Source organism: Stegodyphus dumicola, chromosome 3 (genome assembly GCF_044657685.1).
Source record: "Stegodyphus dumicola isolate Sdum_Otavi_A_Nest chromosome 3, ASM4465768v1".
Taxonomy (NCBI): domain Eukaryota; kingdom Metazoa; phylum Arthropoda; class Arachnida; order Araneae; family Eresidae; genus Stegodyphus; species Stegodyphus dumicola.
The window spans coordinates 205921056-205932460 of record NC_140770.1 but is presented as its reverse complement, the minus strand read 5'-3'; positions in this window follow the sequence as shown (position 1 = coordinate 205932460).

Here is an 11405-nt window from a genome sequence, read left to right as displayed (position 1 = left end):
AAAGGTTTATTTGATTATGGCAAAGTACTCGATGGTTATTTGCCTAAGGTGAAGGATGCTTTCGTTCGAGGACTGCCTAACGGAAATTGGCTTGCATACATGTTACACATATGGAAAACTAACAATATCATCCTGGCAACCAGCCCGTTTGCCGGGATTCGAACCCCGGACAGAACCACCATTTGTTCCGTTAGACTCCGCTCAGTCGCTGGTGGGCTGTCCGATAACGGAAAAGTTCAAAATTTCATATTAGAGGAAAAGTGGTAGCATAGTATAATTCGAAGTTATTGCCATTTAAGTAATTATTTTATTTAGCTTATGACAAACTAAATAAAATAATTAAACATTCTTGAAATCGCTTCTCTTAACATACTGGTAGTTTGACCTGCATTCAAACCCCCGTGAACAAGCTGATTGCATGGGCGTTTTTATGGTTTTAACTTTTTGTAGTGCGAGATTGTTTCCCTTAGAAAATCTGTCACGAAAGCATACCTTCCCTTAGACAGATCGCCTTCACGTGCTTAATAATCTAACAAGCCAAACCAAACACAACCCGAACGAGGACTCGTAGTCAAGGCACGTCATCATGAAAAGCTAACTAAAATTGGCTCATATTCACATTAAACATGGGCAGCAAAAATTCGCTAAAACTGGTATGCAGGCAATCCACTCGTCAGGATTTGAACCCGCTTCAAACTATTAGTATTCAACGATTTTACCGCTACTTCGTTGGCGGCCTTTTGTAGTATCTCTAAGAAAAGTAATCGCAAAGACACAATCATTGCGTACCGACGGATGAATTAAGTTCGGAATTTAAAGAATAACTTTCATTCGTGCTATTGCTGTTAGCATTGACATTTGGACAGATATTAATTTATTTTAAATTCTTTTAATGTAATTATTTCATATCTTTAAATAATTGATTTTCTGACTGTAATTTTTTGTGGGGAATATATCTAACCCTCCCGTACACTAACTGTTTTAATTCATTTACATTCCATTAATTTTAAGAGATTTTATATCGATAGATTTCTTTCCAAAAATGTTTCAAGGATTACATATTTTTTCTTTAGATTTCAAAACATTTTGGATTTTAAATCTTAATAATAAAATTTTTAAAACAAATTTTTCTAGAAATTCCTTTGTCGTATTCATTTATTCCATTTAGTTGAAGTTTCGAGTAGAATATCTTCCTTTCAACATTCATATAATTTTTATATGTCAGTTCGCCATTTCTACGGAGCATAGAGCCACACATACGAGTACAAAACTCAGGCATGCTGAAAGCACAGTTTTAACATTTAAGAATGTAAAAAGAAGAATATACCATTATAATAACGCGCATTTGAAATACGAACCCAAACAAGAAAGCTGGTTGCAACATTTTATATTTTTTCCTGACGAATCAGAAATTGTAATCATTTTTCAATACAAAAATAAAATATTAGATTCTACAACATATAGGCATAAAGGCGTCCTCCGTTACAATTCTTATTTTTTCTTGTTTCTACTAAAATTCGGCAATGTACTATAACAACGTCGGATCCTATTTGACTTTCATTTGTATAAAGTACCACAAGGCAAACAATTGTAAAACGATTTATCTTCTTTCGCAAACTTTTAGTCGGCACACAGATAATACATACCTGCTGTCTGACAGATATACTTCACTCTAAGGACTTTTTCCTAAAGTGCTCTTTTCAAAGAGACTTCACACCCTATTAAGACCTTTGTGTCAACTGACAGCCGCCTGCAGAAAGGTAGGGAAAGGAAGACCAGATCGCGTCGTCTCAACACGGTTAAGCAATCTTCGCGAAATTCGGGCTTCGTGTATACACGTCTTAAGCATTTTTCGTGCGATTTGAAATTCGTGTAAAGACGTCTTAAGCATTTTTAAAGAAATTCCAAAAACGTTTAAACATGTCTTAAGCAGTTAAAGGGTTAAACGATTAGCGGTCAACTTCTTTTATTCAGTACAAACCCACAGTAATAGCCTTATTAGCACTCTCAGACACTCCCCGCGTCCCAGAGAAAAACATCGCTACCCTAGTGATATCCTTCCCACATAAGATTCACAACCTTAATTGACTCATTCACGCAAAACTGACTCTGCGGTTTTACCACCCGCGGCTTCATCTTATAACGACACTGAACTTGACACCCGCCTTTTTTCGCCTCCTCTAGTGCGGACCTCACTCTCTTTCATCCGCCTCCCACACTCCTTTCACCCTTCTCTCTCTCTCCCTCTCCCGTTCTTTATCAGAAGCCGAGTAAAAAGATGTTCCTACATCTTGACACTCGAGAATAAAATACGATCTGTGTGTGTGTGTTAAGTTCAGTAAGTGGACTCTAATATTAACAATAACAAATTTATTTTAACAAAAACAACATTATTGAATACTAGCACACGCATGTGCTTATAGTTTTACCTATGTAACTTAGCTAAAAGCGAGCAACCATATGCTCTTACATCAAGTCAGATATCATACATACTAATAAGGCAAAAACGAAATAACTTTAGGGTTACACTAAAGCCAAACTCTGCTTGTCGTAAAACAATGCTGCCAAGCAATACTCTTTCAGACACCGAACATCCCGCCCGGCGTTGAAATATTAATTTCAATACAATAAGTAAAATTGAAAAAAGTAATAAATGTTCATGCAATACAAAATGATACAATGTAAATTAATGCACAAATTATAATACATGGAATTACAATGTGAAAAGAACAAATATGATGAATTAGAATTCAAACCTTCAAATAAACATAAAAAATTCGTACATTATTTCTCAATTGGCAGTACAGCAATTTTAGTAACTGTTCGTTTATAAATACCATTTTTGGTTTTGACGGAGACAACTCGCACAAGGTTTTTCCTTCCCATAAAACACATCTACAATTCTCCCTAACAACCCTTTGCAGGTAGGAAGATTTTCTTCCTTGATCACTACCATATCCCTTATTTTAATATTTTGCTTAGCAATCATCCATTTATTTCTTTGAATCAAAGTGCTCAAGTAATTATTAGTCCAGTTCTTCCATATATTTTGTACCATTTTTGTAGTTTTTTGCCATAAACCAAGTCTGTTATTATCTACTTCTGTTAAATTGGGTTCAATTATTGAATTGATCGGTCGGCCTTTAAGGAAATGACCAGGGGTCAAAACAATTAAATCATCAATATTAGAAGTTAACGGTGTAAGGGGGTGAGAATTTAAGATTCCCTCTACTTGAACTGTTATTGTCAAAAATTCTTCGTAGGTTAATACTGAATTTCCTACTGTTTGTTTAAAATGAAATTTAAAAGATTTTATTCCTGCTTCAGATAGACCATTAAAATTTGATGCTCTTGGGGGTATAAACTGCCATTGTACACCTTCCTCGGCTAGAAAATTAGCTAAAGTTCCATTCTGCTTCAGAAAAATACTCATTAATTTTTTAATTTCTGTATTTGCACTGAAAACGTTTTTTGCATTGTCACTAAATATTTTTTCTGGTTTACCTCGTCGGGCAAAGAACCTCTTCAGAAAGCAATGAATGCTTCTGCGATTAAGTCATTGACAATCTCTAGATGGATTGCTTTTGTCACCATATAAACAAAAATACAAACATATATCTTATGATAGTTACCCTTGCGTTGCCCTTTATTAAAAATGGGCCGCAATAATCAATAGCACAACAATTAAATGTGAAGTTAATATTAATTCTCTCTTTAGGTAATTCTCCCATTAGTTGTTGAGAAATTATTGGTGTTTATGTACGCACTAATGTACACTAATCGAATCACGAATGTCGCTGCCTACGCATCTAACTATCTAACGACGTATCTAAATGCCACATCTAAATTTCTGCAAGCGATGGTTCAGCTATAATTCTATGATCAAATACTCAATCTAGTTTTAAAAGATTTATGAAATACTAAACAAATTAATCTAATCTAGAATCGAATCTAATGTTACATCTTAGGAGCAGCGTTCTAGAGCTGCGTCATAACAAATCGAAAGTCAAGTTCTCACTGTTGCCATTCTGAGGTAGAGAAAAGTTTGTTTCTAATCAAACCGGAACATCGGCATAGTGAAAGTTTCTAGTCAAACCGGAACATCCCGGCCCCCGTTGGACGATTGTCCAACATCATTTGGAAATGGGAGTGGACTGATATTGGAGACGGCTCGGCGAAAGATTCCATCTGAAGTTCTGACGTCTACGACTCGTACTAGTCCATCTGGACCAGGAAAGGTTTCCTCGATGCGAGCTAGTGTCCACTTCATGGGTGTCTTATTTTTATCCTTTAACAAGACTAGTTGTCCTGCCTTGAGATTGGATCTCACTTAATTCCATTTTGAGCGGTTTTGCAAATGATTAAGATATTCCACGCTCCAACGGTTCCAGAAATTAGCTCTAAGTTTTTGAATTAAGGTCCATCTAGAAGACAAGGTCAAAGAATCTACAGAATCATTCGGTTCTGGTATCGACAAAAGTGGAGCTCCTATTAGGAAATGACCTGGAGTCAAAGGCTGAAGATCTGTTGGATCAGCCGAAATAGGTGATAGAGGTCGAGACTTCAAGCAGGATCCTATTTGTGTAATTAATGTATACAGCTCTGCAAAGTTTAAAATTGTCGTTTTAGCGACCTTTGTCAAAATTCTCTTCATTGATTTTATATTAGCCTCCCACAACCCGCCAAAATGCGGGGAGGAAGGAGGAATAAATCTCCATGTTATACCTTCTTAGGAACTAAAGCCCTGAATAGGATTCGATCTACAAATTCTAAAGAGTTTGTCAAGAACATTCTTCGTTCCCTTGAAGTTCGTAGCGTTATCACTCCAAACAATGGATGGTTTAGATCGTCTGGCAATAAACCTTCTAAGACATGTTAGAAAGGCTTCAGTAGACAAATCCGATACTACTTCTAGATGAATAGCCTTTGTACTAAAGCAAAGAAATATCGCGATGTATGATTAAACGTAACTCTAGATCTTTTTAAATTAGGCTTGGTGATAACTGGACCTGCAAAGTCCAGTCCTATTTTTTCGAATGGTCTAGTTATTACAACTCTATCTCTAGGTAAGTCTCCCATCATTTGGTTTATGGTTTGGTTCCTTGTTCGAAAGCACGTCATGCATTTACTTATAACGCGTCTAACTCTATCTTGTCCGGAAGGTATCCAGTATAATTGTCTAATAAGAGAAAGTGTTGTTTGAACGCCCGAATGAAGAGATTTTTTGTGATAATAATCTATGAGTAACTCAGTGAAATGATGTTTTTGGGTAAAAGAATTTGATGTTTGTGGTCTTCTGAAAGACTGGAGTAACGTAGTCTCCCACCAACTAGTAAAAGTTCATCTTCATCCAGAAATACATTTAAGGATAAAACCTTACTATTACTTGGAACATCCTTTCGACTGCAGGCACTTAATTTCAGGTTGAAATTCAGAATGTTGTACACATTTGACTAGCACCTTTGCTGCATTCTGTAGTTCAAAAGCACTCAAAAAACTTTCTTTTCTTAACCCTTTAACTGCTTAAGACATGTTTAAACGTTTTTGGAATATCTTTAAAATGCTTAAGACGTCTTTATACGAATTTCAAATCGCACGAAAAATGCTTAACCCTTTAACTGCTTAAGACGTGTTTAAACGTTTTTTGGAGTTTCTTTGAAAATGCTTAAGACGTCTTTACACGAATTTGAAATCGCACGAAAAATGCTTAAGACGTGTATACACGAGGCCCGAATTTCGCGAAGATTGCTTAAGACGTGTTTAGACGACGCGATCTGGGCTCCCTTCCCCTACCTTTCTGCAGGCGGCTGTCAGTTGACACAAAAGTCTTAATAGGGTGTGAAGTCTGTTTGAAAAGAACACTTTACGGATGGGTCCTGAGAATGAAGAATCATTGTCAGAGAGCAGGTGTGCATTATCTTTCCAACGACTGCAAGCTTGTGAATGAAGATAAATCGTTTTACAACAGTTTGCCTTGTGGTTATTTATACAAATGAAAGTTAAACAGAATCGCTCGTTGTTATAATACATTACCGAAATTTAGAAGAAACAGGAAAAAGTAACAATTGTAACGTAAGACGTACTTTTTAATAAACCATATATTATACAATGTATTAAAAGTTGTCTACAACATCAAGAACAGGATAAAATATAAAATGCTGCAAACTATCTTGTTTGCCCTCGTATTTCAAGTGCGGGTGTTTCTAATAGTATATTTTTCTTTTTTACATTTTGAAATGTTAAAAATGTGCTTTCAGTATGCCCGATTTTTGTATTCGAATACGTGGCTGTGCGTTCCTTGTAAACGCGAACTGACATATAAAAATTTCTTGGATGTCGTTTGGAAGATCTTTTACTCGAAAACTTCAATTAAATCAAATAAATTCATATGCAGCAGGAATTTTTAGAAATATTTGTTTTTAAAAATTTTATTATTAAGATTTGAAATACAAATTAGTTTTAAAATCTAGGGAAAAAGTATGCATTTCTTGGAACTTTTTTGGAAAGAAATCTACCTGTATAAAATCGCTTAAAATTAATGGAGTGTAAGTTAAGTAAAACAGTTAATGTATGGAAGAGTTATATATACTGCGCACAAAAATTAGTCAGAGGAACAATTAGCTAACGAATTAAATTAATTACATTAAAAGAATTTCGTTAGAAAATAACCTCTCCAAATGTCAGTGCTGATAGCAGCACTACGAATGAAAGTTATTAAATTCCTAACTTAATTAATCCGTTGGTACTCAATAATTGTGACCTACCAGCGGCCGATCAGTAAACGTCCCTGAACACTGGTAATTCGGTCTGAGGTTCGAATCCGCGAACGGGCTGGCTGCAAGGGCGTTTTCGTGATTTTCCCCACGTGTAACGTGTATACGAGCCAGTATCCCTTAGAAAGTCCTCCACGAAGGCATCCATCCTCTTAGGCAGATAGCCCTTGAGGCTTTGCCGTAATCACATAAAACCAAACCAAATTAAAAACCAATAACTATGTGTTCGCGATGGCAGTTCTACATGGCAGTTTTCGTGGATTTTTGCTGCCTATATTTAACGCGAATATAAGCCAATCTCATTTAAAAAGTCCTTCACGAAGACGTGCTCTGACTACGAGTCCTCGCTTGGGATTACGTTTGGACTGTTAGATTAATGACAAAGCTCGCAAAGAGCGATCTGTTTAAAGAGGGTATGCTTTCGTGAAAGACCTTCTAAGGGAAACTATCTCGTACCGGTGTTACATACAGGTAAAATTCACAAAAACGCAGATGTGGTGAGCCAGTTCATAGAGGTTTCAATCCAGGTCAAACTACCAAATAGTCCTCGTATATTTTGTCATGAGCTAAATAAAATAAAATACAATATCGCGAAAGTCACTTTATGCTATTGAAATGGCAATAACTTTGTATTATACAAGCTATCATTTTGCCTTTGTTATGAGATTTTGATCTTTTCCGTTATCCAAGCTAGCCCACAATGGAATACTGGTAGTTTTATCCGGGGTTCGAATCCCGGCGAAAGGCTAGCTACATGGATGCTTTGTCTTGCTCATGTGTAACGTGTATACAAGCCGGCTCCCCTTAGAAAGTTCTCCACGAAGGCATCCTTTCCCTTATGTAAATAACTCTCGAGTGCTTTGCCATAATTAAATAAACTAAACGATTACAGCATAACATGCTTAAAATATTTTGTATTGAAAATTTTATGCGTCAAAGTTGGTCCCCGTTAAATGAAATATGCTGTTTTTTTTTCTTTGCTTTTATAGCAATGTTCTTGTTTTCAGAATATGAAATGTCAATGAAACATTTTTAATAATGTCTCATTCTGTTTTGTTTTTTGTTTAATGAAAAAATGAATTTAAGTAACAAATTTCTTATGTTTAGAAAAATTTTACCGTTATCGAAATGAGTTGCTGTCGAAGTGCATTTTCTTACTAGCTCATATGTTTGTAAAGAGAACATTGTTTCGCGCGTGTTATCCTATAACTGAAAAGATCAAGAGAAATTTCTATAGGGAAATAAAGTTATTAATTTTAAATAAAAAATAAAGTTATTTGTAAATTAAATGTGTTTTGAGGCAAGAGTAAAAATATGAGATATGCAATGAATTTAAAATAACGATGTATATAATAAGGATTTTTCCGACAGACATTCCCCGCGAAATTTGCTAAAATTTTCTATAATTAGAATTAATGTATATTCCGCTTAGTATTAGAATTCAGTGATATAACACCTCACTTTATTAGTGTAATTATGTGTTATATAGAGATTTAGTTATGTCCGATACAAGCATTTTATTTTTTTTTATAAATCTGGTTCGTTTACTGATATTATGTTTATTAAATACGATTTATCAGGTTTTCAAATTCTATCAGAGCCCAATAATGGCCGGCCTAGCTAAGACCGCTGATTACTACTAATTCCACTCGCATCGAAACCAAAACGAACAAACTGGCTGCATGGTTGGGTTTCATAGTTTTTCCCATGGATATGAGTCACATGGATATGAGTGAGTTTTACTTAGAAAGCCTACCATGGCGACTTGTCTATCCTTAGACAGACAGATCCCGTTTGCTTTGCCATATTCAAATAATCGGACAGAATTTGACAACAAAGGCTAATAAATGCATATACCGAAATAAAATAAATTTAAACGCATATTACAAAAATAAAATAAATGCATATAACGTAAAAAGTGATATCACAACAAATTTTTAATTATTTTTAATACACTAATTCCTAAATTGCATTATTTTCAAATTTTATTTCATTTTTATGTATGTATTAATGTATATTTTATATGTTCGAAAGTGCGATTGTTTGGTAAATTAAGACAACTTAGTAAATTAGGCATTAAATAAATCTGATTTGAAAATACATGCACTTAGGTGAGATTTTCGTAACTTGAAAAACAATACTCGCAAAATAATCTCTACGAAAATATAATAATATTTTATCTTCCTACTTGATTCTGTGAAAAACAATTTAAATTAGCTTATTACTTTTTTTTTCTACATTGAAAACAACTTGATTTTTTAAAAAAAATCTTGCTGTCAGAACGAAAGTATTTAGAAGTATAAAAGTGGTCTTTTTGAACACATGTTTCTGCGGTATTTCTTTAAAGACGTAGATAAACAGATAAGAGGCCAACCCTTGATGTACGCATTGACAGATTTCACCACCAAAAAGCCTTTCCTCTAACATAGTGGACGCCACTTTTATCTTCTTTGTAATGTAGTATAACTAAACCCGTTGGCCCTGTTTGTTCGAATAGCTTCTGAGAACCGTTCGCATTTGAATGCGTCGGAGGAGTGACTGAAAGACAACTTATTCCCAAAGCTATTAGTCAGACACCAATAAAAATCTGTTGTCCGTATTTCTACTCTCTCTGTGAGTTCTTCAAATCCAGGAAAGGGTAATGCGTGCATTTGGGTGCATGTGAGAAAAAAAAAAATTTCTATGCTTCATTTTGTATTACTTGTATAGTGAAACATTTCAAAAAACAGCTTTACATGCAAAGTTTTTCTCTGATGAATGAACTCAGCTGAAAACACGTTACTATTTTCTGTAAATCCCCCCCCCAACAAAAAGGATGCTCTTTAAAGTGAATTAAATTCTTATTGTGCTCTTATTACATTTTTCTAAATTTTTCTGTTACCCTTTTCTTATAATACATAAGCAATTTTTTAAATATGCGTGATCCCTGAGCGCTAAGATCGGTAAGCTCGTTAAAGACTGGTAATTTGAAGGAATTCAAATCTCGGCAAATGGGTTTATTGCAGGGGAGGTTTCTTCGTTTTTCCTCATGTGAACGAATACGAATTCTTTCCCTTTAAACGTCCTTTACGAGACGCAACTCCTTTTGGGAATATAATCTTCAAGTGCTGTGAACAATTCTAAACTAAATTTTTATGATATAAAATTTCGTATAAATTTATTCTACTGTCACTTTTGTGTACATTATATTTATGAATACAAACCTACGATTAATATTGAATACTATTGACATAATTGGTGTTATGTTTAATACTGAAAATAATGTTTAAGCTAAAAACCAATTTGAACCCTTTTTTACTTCCTTGTACGAAGTAAAAAGGAAGTATTGTAATCGCGAAAAGTTTCAGGCAACATATTTCAACGAAAATATCCATTTTGACCGCTTTCGAATACAACTTAACAATGTTTTTTGCGTGATATCTGTACGTAAGGACAGAATAAAAGACTCTTTTCCTCCGAAAAAAAAAAATATAAAACTGCTTTAAAATGAATTCTGAAGAGAATTTTTCGTGGCATCTGTACGAACGTATGTATCTCCATAACTCAAAAACGAGTAACCTCAGAACGTTGAAATTTTGTATATAGGACTACTATAACATGTAGATGTGCACCTCGTATTTTGGCTGCAATCGGCCGCACCAAACGTATATGTGTTACCGTGAAAGACCAAAATTGGAGAATGTCGACTTTCACCGGAGAATATCAACATTCAACAAATACGTCGGTGAAAGATCGAATATTGCACTACATTCTTGTATATTCGGACCCTCACCGGTGTATGTCGAAAATCACAGATATGCTCTGGTGAAAGTCGAAAAGAGAGATCATAAAGTGTCATAATAGTTTAAGTTGTTGCAATAAATAAGATTTGAATCACATAATTTAGTAAGATTTTTATTACTGTTGTTTTATTTTCTCATGTAGAACGTACTGTATAATTAAGTAAGTTTTTAACTTCTATTATTTTCCTTTCTCATTTTGAATGTATTCTGTGTTTTAGGTTCTCATGCTCTTAAGTTCTTATTTGAAGTCTCAAGTGCGTTTATTCGCGACTGAATTACGGAGAAGAAAATATAATATTGTTATATGTTCAACATTCACCATTAATACATGGTAAATGTCGACATTGACCGGTGTAAGTCAGAAATAAGAGTATTTGGAAAATATTTCGGACATACACCAAGAGACTATGTGAATGTTGCCATTCACCGATGAAAGTCGACATTCTCCAGATTTCGGTGTTTCACCGTAACATATTTTATATATTTACATATATATATCCACTATCTTACCCGGCTCAGTAATCACAGTTTCTTTACACTTATATGTTTGTAAATGGAACATTTTTTGCTTTAAAAATGATTGACTTATGTTGTTCTTATCTTTCGGTTAAGGTTTTTATGCCTTTAGTAAATCTCTATGCAATGTTTTTAGAATTATCAACAAATTTAAAGCTCTTTTAAGTGTCGCTAAGCCTAACAATTTTTTTGATGGCGGCCATTGCTTGTTTACCTTTGAAACAGCAGAGTAGTGGATTTGTTGCCAATCTAGAGAAACGTAGCTTCGCAACAACAAAGATAACGCCTTCATTTATTATAGCGAATTAAATCATGCTTAATCCTTTCTGGAATT